At 44.7% G+C, this 15,067-nt stretch overlaps 1 long non-coding RNA gene and 1 pseudogene across 2 annotated transcripts in view; both read left to right on the top strand.

Annotated features, from left to right (window-relative positions):
- LOC309331316 overlaps window positions 1–15,067 on the top strand; it is a 460,753-nt gene that overhangs the window by 214,487 nt on the left and 231,199 nt on the right. The window lies entirely within an intron of this gene.
- The window catches only part of LOC309331830 (glyoxylate/hydroxypyruvate reductase B-like), a 40,392-nt pseudogene that overhangs the window by 1,036 nt on the left and 24,289 nt on the right, over window positions 1–15,067 (top strand). The gene's annotated exons all lie outside the window — the stretch shown is intronic.

A 15,067-nucleotide genomic window follows, 5' to 3' on the forward strand; every position in this document is an offset into this window, starting at 1 on the left:
CCTGCTCTCAGAAATAACGCATTTGAGGGTTTCTGCTGGCTACCGGAGTTGAGAATACAGCTAGTGGTATCTTCTAACTGCCGTTGCTTTTTGTTGGGCACAACAGGGACCTCTGCAGCGGTGAAGTCCTGCCCCTGGTTGAGTTCATCAGAGGCCAGTGCATCCAAACCCCCTATAGCATGGTGGATCAGGGCCTTGGATTGCTCTGTTAGAGACAGAGCTGCCAATTGAGGTTCAAATCATGCCTCTACAGTGAACTCACTAGATGCTCTGCGACAAGCTGTTATCTGAGCCTTAGGCCGCCACTCCACTTCTGCACTAAGGTGATAATAACAACACTGCTCTACCTTACAGGGTTGTTGTAAGGGTGACAGTGCAAGGTAACATATGTGAAGTGCTTTGAGAACTCAGAAGAGCTGTCTAAACACTAAGCGTTATTGTTATGTTGTCAAACAAATCCACTGCCTAGTAGGCAAGATGGGCCGTTCCAATTAAGGGTTCAGACAATCTATGTGATAATTTGTGCTACATGAAAGCTGTACTGTATGTATTCCTCCTGCCTCCTCATTCACACATGCTCTGGATCATTGTGCCGTGTCTCTCTTTTATCTCAAATCAGCAAGCTTAAGATCTGGCAGTCAGTCAACTTAATCAATCCAAACAGCATTCATTTATCATGAGATCCACACACTGCTTACACAAGAAAGTTCAAACAAGATGTTGAAGCTTTTGAATGATACAGAATCTCAGCTTGAAGGAAGGAAAGTTAATGGAGATGCTGCAGTTCAATCTGTCTGTGGTAATTCAGTCAGTCATGGATGGAACCTTAACTGCTTTGTGGTTTCTTCAGCACTCTCAATAACCCCTCTGCACATATAGAAGCAAGACAGAAAGGAATTCCGGGGACTGTATTCAACCAAACCATTGTGCTAGCAGAAACCCAGTGCAATCATGCCCACTGGTGAAATGGGATGTTCACCCTCTTCTCCTCCTCTAATGTGCCCCCCAATCTGGGAATGATGGGAGTTGCAGCCCCAAAACATCTGGAGGATATCAGGTTGGCAAAATCTACTATAAACTGCTGACAATGGTTGCAACAATCTTGCAAGGTAGGCAGAATCTGCATATTCCAGAAGAAGCACTTTAATTGGGATCTGCCTATTCTGGATGTGGCATTGAGGTTGGATTGTGTTAGCAGAGCTGGATACCAACACTGATCTATTTATGTTTGTGGCGATCACACAGGGTCCCCGGACGTTTCACCATCTATTGATCCCTGTGCCACTTTATTTCTCACTGCCACCACCCAGGCCCTACCTGGGACAATACTGAGTCCAGTCAGGGTTAAATTGGAACATAAACTTCTGTTTATTTATTGCACTTTAGCAAGCGTGTGGTTTCATAAACGGTATCAGTCAATTACATTCATGGGGTGCCTATCCAGACCTATAACTTCCACTACCTGCTCTCACTCACTAAACCACCTCTCAGATATTTACTTGTCTTCCTAGCCCCTAACTGTTCCTGACTCAGCTTATTTCGCTACACTAACTCAACCTACCCATAACTCTATCCCAATTCACTCCCACTCCAACCAACCACCCAACTCCCAACGAACTCCCCCCTTTGCCCCTCCCAGAGCTGGTTTTATAGTCCCTCTGACTCCACCCCCCGGGTCCTGATTGGGTCACCTGTTTAACTATTTCACTTCCAGCACTCTCATATGTTAACGTCACAATGTTCGGCCAGCAAAATGAGTTGACCAGATCCTTTATCCCAGCCATGGTCACGGGGGGGGGGGGGAGGCTGAGCCCTCTTTCTCTAAACTGACTGTGAAGTGAAGAAGGGAGAGCTTTTTGACAGGCCTTCCCAACACTCCCACAGGCACAGAGAAGACACACACCCCATCTTTACAGATCAGCTGAGGAGAGAGGTTATTGCCCCCATCTCAGAGTGAGGGTGATTTGCATCTGCATTAGGGTGTTGTGCTGTGTTGAGATGTTTACATTTCTCCACCAGTCCCAGTGCTGCATGTAGTTTAATTTCCCACTTCCTTGCCACCATCAAAATCAGTGGATTTTAGGGGGCCAGAAAAAATTGCTTGGGAAGTCAGATTAGGACTCTGGGCGGAGGGCTCATACCCTCCAACATTTCTCTGGTGAAAATAGGGACATCCTATTTGATCATCATCATGATACTATTTATACCCCACCCATCTGACTGGGTTGCCCCAGCCACTCTGGGTGACTTCCCACATATATAAAAACATAATTAAACATTTAAAAACTTCCCCATACAGCACTGCCTTTAGATGTCTTGGGAGGCAGATAACTCCATAACCTCCAACATTTCTCCAATAAAAATAGGGATGTCCTACCATACCCTGCAACATTTGTCTGATGAAAATAGGGGCTACCTGAGGAAATAGGGACATTCTGGGGACAAATCAGAAACTTGGATGGCTTCTGTCAGTCTGGGATTGTCCCTGGAAAATAGGGACACTTGGAGGGTCTGAGGGTTAACAAACTCTAGTAGCTGCATTAACTGGCTGGCAGAAACTCCCCAGGTTTTCAGACAGAAGTCTTCTTCAGCCCTACTGGGAGATGCTAGAGACTGAAGATATTTTGCATGCAAAATATGCACTCCCTACTGCTAAGGCAAGAGTCCTTCCCTGACGTAAATGTGTGGAAAGGTACAAGAGAGAGCATCTGTTTCATTGCACTCCAGACCCTACCAGTAGAGTCATTCCATCACTGTTGGATGGCAGGTTTCCTCCAAATGGGGAGGAGATGTGTTGCCGTCCCCTCACTTTGATCATGCCAATAAAGATAAGAAAGAACTCAGTGCATTCTCTTTAAGAAAGCAATGGATTTTGGAAAGGGCATTTTGGAGCTAAAAGTTCAGAAATAATAAGAGAAGGTGCTTTGAGATATCTGAGGCATGCTTAATTATTCCTGAGGGAGCTTATTTGTTCTGATTGCCAGCAGCCTATGTTTCTGTTTTTAACTTGAAATGGAAATAAAGGAGATAAGTTTCAAGGGGGTGGAGGGAAGAACGCAGAAGGAATAATCTCAGAAGGCAGGGGACAAATGTCTTGACACTGTCAGTTTGAGTTTCTATCAGTTTCTCATTTTTCTAATCCAAAATCTAGTTCACCACATTTCCACATCAGTTTACAATTTGAAAACTGCACGAGCAATGCATTTTTAAATGCTATTTTCATATGCAATCTGCGTATGCAATATGATAGCCTCACTTACCGTAACATACAAGCTTTGGGTCAAAAACTGCATTGGACAATTCAGAGAAGGGCAAATTTCCAAGGAAAGCTGGAGTTTGACATATGTAAAGTTTGGGGCAGTGTTAATTGTGTGGGCCTAATACGAGCGCAATGCAAAGGCATCATTAAAGACAGACCACCTGAACAAGGCAGGTTAAGTTTCCAACAAAAGGGAAAGTTTTAGTTTGCAAGGATCAAAAACATGAAAATTCAAATTAAAAATGCCACCTGTTTCTGGCCATTCTATGATTGCAGTAATCCCGACACTGATGTAGGGAGTGGCATTGTAGCGACAGTCCTTGCTAAGGGGCCTTCTGATACACGTGTGGGACATGCTTCTGCACTATAGGCATAACATGTATGATGAGGCAGGGCCCCTCATCACAAAGAGAGGTGGCTACAAGCGTTTGCACCCAGGCACCTTGCAGATATGCATTGCAATGTACAGTGGTACCTCTGGTTATATACAGTACTTAATTCATTCCGGAGGTCCGTTCTTAACCTGAAACTGTTCTTAACCTGAAGCACCACTTTAGCTATTGGGGCCTCCTGCTGCCGCCGCGCCGCCGGAGCACGATTTCTGTTCTCATTCTGAAGCAAAGTTCTTAACCTGAGGTACTATTTCTGGGTTAGCGGAGTCTGTAACCTGAAGCGTATGTAACCTGAAGCATCTGTAACCCAAGGTACCACTGTACACAGGGTGGAGGTGAAGCCTGGAACTGCCCCCTGCCTTATGCACAGAGCCCCAACCACACTTGTGTAAGGAGTTTGCCTGCAACGTTTCAATTCAAAGCTCAGATGTACTCACTGGTGGAGGAAAGGGAGTGCAGAGGGAGCGGATCGCCCCCAGCACCACTATTCCGGTAAGGTGCCATCATGGCGCCCCCCCTGGATATGCACCACGCACTCCCCTGGGCACGGGTGCAAACCCCTGTGGGCGATGCGCCATGCTCCCTCGAATGTGACCACGCCCCTGAGGCCACACCCAGGGATGTGTACCATGCCCCCAGGGTGCATGTCAGGGTAGTGGAGCATGCAGCTTCGCCACTGGATGTACTGTACAGGTATATGACACAAGCACTATAGCAGGAATGGTCAGTGCCAAAAACCCTATTCAGAAATGTCATTTATGTGTTCTCAATAGCCATGCCCCTGATATCTTGTGAGCCAGCTAGCCCAAAACACTGGCATCTGAGTGAACTGGCAGGATGGAGCCTCTGTGTGTGCAGCTATGTGTGCAGATACCTGGGGTGGGGTTAGTTTGAACACATGACGTAGGAGGTGTGACTAATTGCTGCAGGCGTATTACCCCTTCGTATGCTAAGGAAACACTTGAGATTGCTTCTGAACAGGGCGACAATTTCCCTGGCTGCACCACAATGCTAGCTTTGCATTCTCCCCCACTCCTCCTCATTTTTGGCAGTTCCTTGCTGTCTCACTAATCAAAATTGAAAAGTAAATATAAATCATTCTCTTTCCCCACAAATGAGTTCTAATAGATTATAATAAAGACATTTGTACTTGAGATAGCATTGCTACACCCATTCATTACAGAATATTATTACTCCTGGGTTATGTCTTAACACCAGGTAATCAATAGTTGACAGTACAGGGTAATCTGCACTGAAGTGTTCTATTAATTAAGAGCCCTGACGCGATATATGACATTCCCCATTTCCTGTAATTTTAGTGATGAATTTGCTGTAATTATTCACTGATAATATCTGGTCTTGGATGCCAACTATCAATCCCTCCCTTTTGGCACAGGCTTTTCTATTTCTCTGCCATGCTATTGATTTTCCATTGTTGATGCAATTATAATGCAGCCTCCTGGGATATTTACCATGTCCCCCTGACATCTTTATATTTTGCACTTTTCAGTGAATAAAACCAGGATTAAATAAACCTCCGGCTCTTAGCGGTTCAATCTATAGTAACTCACTAGCAGCCAGATGTAGTTTGTGATAGCAGGAACCTTCGGAGAGGTAAAGGATTGGGCAGTAAACGAACTTCACCTCACTTCTTTGCCTTCTCCCCTGGAATTCTGTCCGGCAGGAGGAAGGAACCCTCATCCAGTAGCAGGTGACGTTCTGGAGAGGGCTGTAGTTTGTATTTTCTTGCCCAGTGCAAAGTGAAGGATGAAGGGAGCATTTCAATGCCTGCCTCCTCCTCCGAGGTAAGGCTTCCCACCTTGTTTTCACCCCCTTCTCCTTTTTTCTCTGCTATCACCCCACCCCTTGTTTCCATGCCCAGAGTCTTCCCTGCCTCCAACAGCTTTGCTTTATCCTCTGCCCTGAGGCTGCTTCAGCCCTCTCATCCTGCTTCTCAAGATTTGGCCCATCCAAGTCATCTTTGTTTGTTTTTTAAAATGTTTTTTATTAAATTTTCTGTTTTACCATTTCAGATAAACATTTTACATACTTAAGATATCAGTGGCTTCCCTTCTTCTCTTTCCATGGTTCATTTTACATATCTTATATCTCTGCACATTTTACAAAACCTGTACCAATCAGTTTTCCATTATGACATCCATCAAAACTTATTTATACTGTTGAATTTATCTTAATGCTGCCAGTGTTTTCAGCTATACACAATTATTTTCCATATATTTAATAAACATTTTCCAATCTTCTTCAAACATATGTTCTTCTTGTTCTCTTATTCTGTATGTTAAGTCTGCAAGTTGTGCATATTCTGTCAGCTTAAGTTGCCGTTCTTCTTTGGTTGGGATCTCGCTCACTTTCCGTTTTTGAGCTAACGAAACATGGGCAGCATGTTGTTGCATACATAAAAAACCTTTTCTGACACCTGGGAATTTCATTCTGAATTATCCCCATCTAAGTCATCTTTGGGTCAGTCCAAAGGAGAAAGAATGCAAAACTGCCACCCCACATTGCTATCTCATGAGAGAATAATTTTCCATTAATCCGAGTGATTCTGTTTTACTTATTTTGCACTCAGCCTTATTATTATTGCTATGTGTGCATGTAAAGTGACATCGGTTTCTCATCAATCTCAAGCTATTCTTATTATCCTCAATGCTATTTATTATTGCTCATTGCTTGTGTCTCTGATGGCTGCCCATCTCACAGACCCACAAAGGCTTATCTTAAGCAGGACACAGCTGCTGGCTCTGTTTGCAACTTCTTAGTATCTCCCCCACCTGCCACCAGCTGAACGATCCTTGAATTATGAGGTTTCTACCACAGCTCCCTGCCACACCTCTCTCCATCTTCCATGCAGGCAAATTGTCACAATTCAGGAACACACTGGAGCCAGCCAGAAAGACTTGAGGAGGCTGCAGAGGAAGGCTGATAAGGGGTGTGGAATGGGGTTATTACATGGGCTGCTGGGGAGAGTCCTGAGGGTCAGAGAAAGAGGCTTGCATATCCTCCAAGATTTCTCCAATGAAAATAGGGATATCCTATTCAATAGCAGGTGCTGGAGGAGACTCTTGAGAGTCCCATGGACTGCAATAAGATCAAACCTATCCAATCTTAAGGAAATCAGCCCTGAGTGCTCACTGGAAGGACAGATCCTGAAGCTGAGGCTCCAATACTTTGGCCACCTCATGAGAAGAGAAGACTCCCGGGAAAAGACCCTGATGCTGGGAAAGATGGAGGGCACAAGGAGAAGGGGACGACAGAGGACGAGATGGTTGGACAGTGTTCTCGAAGCTACCAGCATGAGTTTGACTAAACTGCGGGAGGCAGTGGAAGACAGGAGTGCCTGGCATGCTCTGGTCCATGGGGACACGAAGAGTCGGACACGACTAAACGACTAAACAACAACAACAATTCAATAGCAGCAGCAGCAGTAGTAGTAGTAGTAGTAATGATGTTATTATTTTGCCCCAGCAGCTCTGGGCGGCTTCCAACATAAATAAAAACATGATAAAACATTGAATATTTTTTTTAAAAAACTTCCCTATGCAGGGCTGCCTTCAAAAGGCTCAGGGGCCGTACCCTCTGATGAAAACAGAGACATCCTAAGGAAAAGTGTGACATTCTGGGATCAAATCAAAACCGTGATGGCTTCTGAAAATCCAGGACTCTCCCTGGAAAATAGGGACATTTGGGGGGGGGGTCTGGGTTTGGTGGTCCTCATTTGTCCCCAAGGCTTGAGGTTCCCCACCACTGTGCTAGGACAGCCAAACACCCCAACAACACTTCAAAAGGCTTTATGGTCAACTATGCATTTAGAACAGATAGATGCAGCTATAGGTGCTTTAATTCTTTCTCCACTGGAATGTTCAGGTAGGCTGAATACATACATTCAAAGCACATTTTAATTCCCCCCCCACCTAAGAATCCTAGGAATTGTAGTTTGTTAACATTGATAGGAGCTGTAGCCTTGGGGGAGATAAATTGCAATTCCTAGGATTCAGGGGTGTCTGTACTCTAAATGTATGGCGTTTATGTAGCCATTGTCTCCGCTGAAAGGCCCAAGCCTGTTCTCAGATCTGAAGAATTACTGAATCTCTGTGTCTAGACCTTTCTGTAGTTATCAGCAAGAAATGAAAGACATTAGACAGACACCCCAAATATATGATATCTATCCATCTATCCATCCATCTATCTATCTATCTATCTATCTATCTATCTATCTATCTATCTATCATCTATCATCATCTATCATCTATCTATCTATCATCTATCTATCTATCTATCTATCTATCTATCTATCTATCTATCTATCCATTTTTGAATGAGATAGATAGCCAGATACTCTCAAATCTTTGTAATGATGGCAACCCATTCTGAGCAGCCCTTGAACGCTGCTGGTGAGACAATTCATCACCATTACAAAAAGAATGAATTAGTTTGAGGGCCAATTCAAATTGTCTATTGAGGTTTAGTACAGTTGCAATAACAGGGTTTTCTTTTTCCAGCCTTGTGGAGCAAAATGTTCCCTTCATCTTTCACTTTGCATGAGGCAAGAAAATATATTATTCCTTGAGTGCTTATAGGACACATTCTCAGTCAGTGGAATCAAGCTCCTATTAAAAGGGCCTTTTCTGTAGTGGCTCTCCATCTTTGGGACACCCTCGCCAAGGAGGTGTGCCTGGATTCATCTATTGCCTTTCCAATGCCAGGCTAAGATATTTTTCTTTTATACACAGGCATTTGAACACTGTTTCCTGTCTTTTGCTTGCTCAGTCGATAGTTTTTAGCTGCTTGGTATTTTATAGTGATTGCTTACAATAATGTTAAGGTGGCAGATATGCTTGGTAGAACATTTAGTGGGAACACTTTTAGTTATCATTGTAGTATTTTTTAAAAAAAGTTTACTGTGTAAGTTGCCTTGAGAACTTAAGGAATAAGGCAGGTCATGAATGAAATAATACTAAAAATACTGATAATATTAAGTTGTATTCAATGTAGCCCTAAGTAGGTAATTCTGTCAGGACAAAAAAATTATCTTTGCACAACAGAATGATCTCTCTCTCTCTCCCTCCTTCCACTATGTACTACCTAGAGGGGATCGGGAGATTTTGTAGGGGGAAGAAAGGGGAGAAATTCCCTTGCATTAGCACAAAAGTGTGGTTGAACACCACCCAATAATAACTGCGTTGCTCCCGCCACTCTTGGAAGCTTCCAACATTAAAAAAAACATGATAAAACATTAAACAATTAAGAAACTTCCCTATACAGGGTTGCCTTCAAATGGCTTAGGGGTCAGATAGCTCCATACCCTCCAACATTTCTCCAATGAAAATAGGGACATCCTATGGAAAAGGGGGACATTCCTGGGTCAAATTAGAAACCAGGGTGGCTTCTCTAAGTCAGGGACTGTCCCTGGAAAATAGGGACACTTGGAAGGTCTGCATCAAGTGGCTCCACAGTAGCTGCCATCTTCACCCTCCCCAAAATGACTTTGGGCCTGCCCCAACATAGCAACATTACATCAGAGGCTGCTGGTTAAGACAATGTCCTCTTTTCCCAGGACACGTCCTCTATTTCATGGGTATGTAAAATGAGAGTCGCCATGGCGATCCATAGTTAAAAGCAGAAGTCTGCAAATGTGTCCTCTTTTTTGATCTTCAAAATATGGCAACCCTACATTCTGGAAGAGAAAAGAGGGTGGTGGCTGTTGCAGACCTGACCAGACCGCTCCCAGACCGCTCTGGCCTGCCACCAACTCTTCCCCTATCATCTTGTAAGCTCAGGGCATCAGGACTGGATCACTGGCCTGAGAGATTACTGTATACACCTTGGTGTGCCTGAATCACCAGCCTAGGAGATGATGTGATCAGGGTGGGGTGGGGGGCTGGCCTGGGAGGACCAGGGGAAAGGGGCTGGATAGCCAACCCAGCAAGTGTGGAGGAGTTGCAAAGGGGACCCTCTGAGGGTCTGCAGAGGGATCCTTGTTCAAGGCCACCTCAACCCTGATGCCAGGTCAGCATGGGTGAAATAGAGAATGGGAATCCAGGCTTCCTTCTGACATGCCTCTGCTGTCTACCAAATATAAAAGCGTGTAGAATGCCTCATTATTGACTTTTTCTATTGGCTCTCTGCAGGCTGCTTCTACAGTCCAGTTAAACAACAGTGCTAGGAACTGCAAGCTGGCTGAGTGTGGTTGTTTTCAATTGGGTGAACTGGCTTACAGCTCATCACGTTGGCTAAAGTGCTGACTTCGTCAAGAAGCTGCTGCTCCCACAAAGCCGTGTCTTGATCAATAGGTTTCTGTATTTAGTGTCTCACCTGGAATGAGCGTATTAGGATAATTGAAGGGCTATTGCTATCACTGATGAATTTTGCTTTTATTGAAAATCAGTCAGCATGCTTAAAAAGAAGTGCTGGGGGAACTAGCACAAGTTCATAAAGATCTTTCGGCACACACAGCAATAATAAAAATAAAAATGTTCATAATCTTGTGATTGTTGGCTGAATTTCATCAGCCTAGCCAACCTTGAGCTGCTTTTGCATTTCTCTACAAATCGCTTTTTGCTGACAGATAGAGGAATGTCAGTGTAATGGAATCAGTAGGTGGATGCTTACTGGAGTGCCAACGTATGTGTTTTGAAAGAGGAGCTGTTCAGGTGAAAAGATGCCACTTTCAGCCCAGTCTGAATATCATGACAAATTTATCCAAGGCAGAAAAGAGCAACTGAGTTGACTGATTTTATCCTCACAGCAATGCTGTGAGGTAGCTCAGGCTGAGAGACAGTGAGCAGCCCAAGGTTGCCCAGGGAGTTTCATGGCTAAGTGGAGATTTGAGTATCCCAGGTCTTCCCACACTGTAACCACTACACTGTGCTGCCTTGCATGTTGCTTTTACATAAAGGGGCCATGCCTGAAGAGAGCTAAGGAAAATTGCAAGGCTGCAGTTGTGTGTGGAGTTAGAATTACTGTTGTCTCTCTCCAACTTTACATGTTGCTCTTAGCAATGGTTTCAAGCAATGGGTTGATTGTTCTGCACTCATCCTGTCAGGCAATATCCCCACCTCCCAGGCAGCTCAGGGTCCCTGTCCTTTGAGGAATGGAATTGCATTTTCTCATCTACAGTACATCTTAAATCTTGGAGTGGTGGGGACCTTCCCCGAAAGAAGAAGTGCTTGCTTGAGAGAAGACAACCTGTTTCCTTCTCCAACGAATAAATGACAATACAGTGGTACCTTGGGTTACAGACACCTTGGGCTACAGGCACTTCAGGTTACAAACTCTGCTAACCTGGAAGTAGTAATTCGGGTTGCGAACTTTGCCCCAGGATGGGAACAGAAATTGTGCGGCAGCAGCGAGAGGCCCCATTAGCGAAAGCGCACCTCAGGTTAAGAACGGTTTCAGGTTAAGAATGGACCTCTGGAATGAATTAAGTTCATAATCTGAGGTACCACTGTAGTGTGTTTCAGTGCACTATACAGTGGTACCTCGGGTTACATACGCTTCAGGTTACATACGCTCCAGGTTACAGACTCTACTAATCCAGAAATTGTACCTCAGGTTAAGAACTTTGTTTCAGAATGAGAACAGAAATCGTGCTCCGGCGGCACAGCGACAGCAGGAGGTCCCATTAGCTAAAGTGGTGCTTCAGGTTAAGAACAGTTTCAGGTTAAGAATGGACCTACTTAACCCGAGGTACCACTGTACCTGGGTTGAGTGACAAGCCCTTCCTCGGGATAGCACAAGCGCCGGCAGAAGAATGTGGCGGCTTAAAAAAAATTGACAAAGGAGTAGGACTGCCGTGATCCTTTTGCTGAGCCTGAGCTTCCAGATTTCACTGCCAACAATGACTGCACCTGGCCTCCTTTCTACTTTGACAGCGGGGAAGCAATTTCGGGATAACATCTTCCTAATGCCACTGCACTCTGCAACTGTCCTGAAAACCGAAGAGAGCAAATTTGCTGGGGCCTTTTGTTGTTTTGTTAATAGAACTATTAGCTTTGATTGCTGCCTCTAAGGAGCTCATTGTGTTGGGAGGAGATCTGTCTGCGTCTCCCCCTTCTTCTTTTGAGCTGTTGTATCATTTCTCCCCTGCCAGCTATCTTTCTCTTTCCATCAGCTCTCAGCTTGCCCTAGAAGTTACAGCTGCCTTGCTCTCTTGGTGCTCTGGTGCCTTCTCAGCTTTGCCACTGAAGCTCTCTGAGGCCATTTTGATTGCCAGGAATGCTTTGTGTGCTACCCGTGTGTCTAACTGCTGATATGCCAGAGGCTCCAGACTGCACCCAGTCCTAGCTATACTCATGAGTCAACCTTTTGTAATAAGTAGGCATGGATGACTTAGGCGCATTACATATCCTCCAACATATCTCCAATGAAAATAGGGACGTTCCATTCTATAATGATAATTTTACTATCTACACCCCACACATCTTACTAGGTTGACCCAACCACTCTGGGTGGCTTCAAACATATATAAAAACATAATGAAATGGCTTAGGGGTCAGATAGCTCCATACCCTCCAACATTTCTCCAATGAAAATAGGGACTTCCTAAGGAAAAGTGGGACATTCCAGGATCAAATCAGAAACCAGGATGACTTCTCTAAATCAGGGACATCTCTGGAAAATAGGGACACTTGGAGGGTCTGCCATTAATCTCAGTGGCTCTACCCTGAGTAATACATGCCATCCCAGCCTCTCACCCTGGGAGACAGACATTCCCCCCCCCTCACCCATCAACCAGCAACCATCTACCACCCCCAGGAGTATGCAATCCCTGGACCTTAATAAAGGCCCCAAACACAGGAAAAAGAAGAAAATAAAGATGAGGTGAAAGAAAGAAAGAAAGAAAGAAAGAAAGAAAGAAAGAAAGAAAGAAAGAAAGAAAGGGAAAGGAAAGGAAAATGATTAAAGGAAAGGAAACAACTGGGCTGGAAAAATATCCAAGTGCTGCCAAATTATAGAGTAGGGCTGGAGAAATTGTGACCCTCCCTCCAACTCCCATCAACCTCAGCCAACACTGCCAGTGGTCAGGAATGATGGGAGTTGTGATTGAAGAGCAACTCCCTTGCCTGACTGTAGAGGGGAGGGTTCCTTTGATAAGATACAATATTGTTGTGCCCCCCTCACTTCGCCAAGCAGCCAGGAATTTTAGGAGCATAGCTTACGCAGGTTTGGTTTCTTGTTGGAAAGAGATCAGTAGGTGCAAATGTCATATCTGCATTTATTTACAAATATATAGGTTGAAGGGAGATGGAGAGGAACAGCTTAAAGACTCTAAGAGACAGCCAAAGTCCACTGCTCGCACCTAAGGTCTCCTCCAAGGAGGCAACCAGCTTCCCATGACAAGGTTAGCTTACCGAATCCAAAACTCTACTCTCTGTCAGTCTCTCCCACATTGAAGTTTCTTCAGATGCAGAGACCTGCACCACATCATCCTTATTAAAAAGTTAGTCTTCACTGCTTCCATCCAGTCATAGAATCATAGAATTGGAAGGGACCCTAAGGATCATCTAGTCCAACCCCCTGCAATGCAGGAATAGCGCAGATGTCCCATACAGGGATCGAACCTGCAACCTTGGCATTATCAGCACCACACTCTAACCAACTGAGCCATCCTATCCAGTTCTGAATGTCTTGCCTGGTTCCTGAACCATGAGTCCTGAACTCCGCATCTGCTGCCAAGCCTGTACCATTGCTTGCCTGAATAAATATCTCTTACTTACTTACATGTAAGAGCCTCTATCTGCATTTGTTGGGTACGAGGCAGGACACCAGGAGAGGGAAGGCTGCTATAACCACTACACCACAATTCCTCTCTGCTGTATGTGTAGACCACCCTGCAGTCCGTAAAACCATGGCTGCACTTTCTTGCATCTAGAATCCAAAGCAATAAGCATATGCCCCTTTTTAAAAAACCTTTCCTATTCATATTACTTCCATCCCAGATTTGGACAGTGCTTGCATTTATATTTATGCATATATTTACCTCCAGCCAGCCTCCTGTTGTTGCTTGACAAATTCTGATCAAGAATGTGCTGCTGACTAGTTAGGATTTAATGCCAACCCATGGCAATAGTCGTAAAGCTAAACTAAGAAATGGCGCAGACAACTTGGGGGCTCCTCTGATGGCTTGTGAGCTGGTTGCGGCATCCATAATCGGAAGAGCCATTAGAATAATGGCGCTACATGAATATTTTACTTTCGCATTGCTAGGGGGGAGTGATAGAAAGCCACAATTGGAGGGAAATTTGGGACACAGGGAAAAAGAGTTTCGCCCTCCCACTTCTTCTCTTGGGCTGCACATATTTTGTGCCCAAACCCAGGAAAATTCTATACACGTAGCCTTCATAGTCTCCATGCAAACTTGGCAAGGGAAATCAATAAAATGCATACAGATATGCCTATTTAGTTTGCATTAACAAGCTTGATTGTAACCCTGATCTTCAAGCCTCTTTTTTTTTTTTTTTTTTTTTTTTTTTTTGGAGAAATAAACAGTGATTCCAGAGACAGGAGAGAATATGGGGAGGTAATAGGAGGGAGGGCATAGGATCCCAGATCCTTATTGAGTTGTTTTGTACAACTTCCCTTCTTCACTCCCAGTCCCATGTCCACCTGCTGCTACTGCTAGCTATGTGAGGTGATTGCATGGCCTTGTGAGGTCTTCAGGCTTGTTTCTGTAGCACTGAGGACTAGAAACATGCTTTCAAAAAGAGAAGTAGGGTTACCCTTTCACCCTTGCCCCCATTTCTCTACTCTTCCTCTGCACTGGGTCTTGGATTGTAAATTCATCAGGGCAACAACCTATCCTCTTATATTTAGTGCTATTAAAAGGTGCTATTCTAACAATAGGGACACGGGTGGCGCTGTAGGTTAAACCACAGAGCCTAGGACTTGCCAATCAGAAGGTCAGTGGTTTGAATCCCCGGAACGAGGTGAGCTCCTGCCAACCTAGCAGTTCGAAAGCACGTCAAAGTGCAAGTAGATAAATAGGTACTGCTACAGCGGGAAGGTAAACGGTGTTTCCGTGCGCTGCTCTGGTTCGCCAGAAGCGGCTTAGTCATGCTGGCCACATGACCCGGAAGCTGTACGCCGGCTCCCTCGGCCAATAAAGTGAGATGAGCGCCGCAACCCCAGAGTCAGCCATGACTGGACCTAATGGTCAGGGGTTCCTTTACCTTTACCTTTTATTCTAACAATAATAATAAAAAAATTCAGTCATTGTGCTGTTTGATCACAGGAGTATAGAATAACAACTGCAGCCATATTTCATGTACATGGATGCGTAGTGGAGAGTGGGATCATGACTGCTGTCCCTACTCCCAGTCTCCTGTGTGGAAGCCTCCAAACCTAGAAGCTGTATATGTGTAAGGATCACTGTTTGACTAGGAGCCCTGGAAGTAGG

The sequence above is a fragment of the Podarcis erhardii genome, assembly GCF_964252035.2.
Source record: "Podarcis erhardii genome assembly, chromosome: 16".
Lineage (NCBI taxonomy): Eukaryota > Metazoa > Chordata > Lepidosauria > Squamata > Lacertidae > Podarcis > Podarcis erhardii.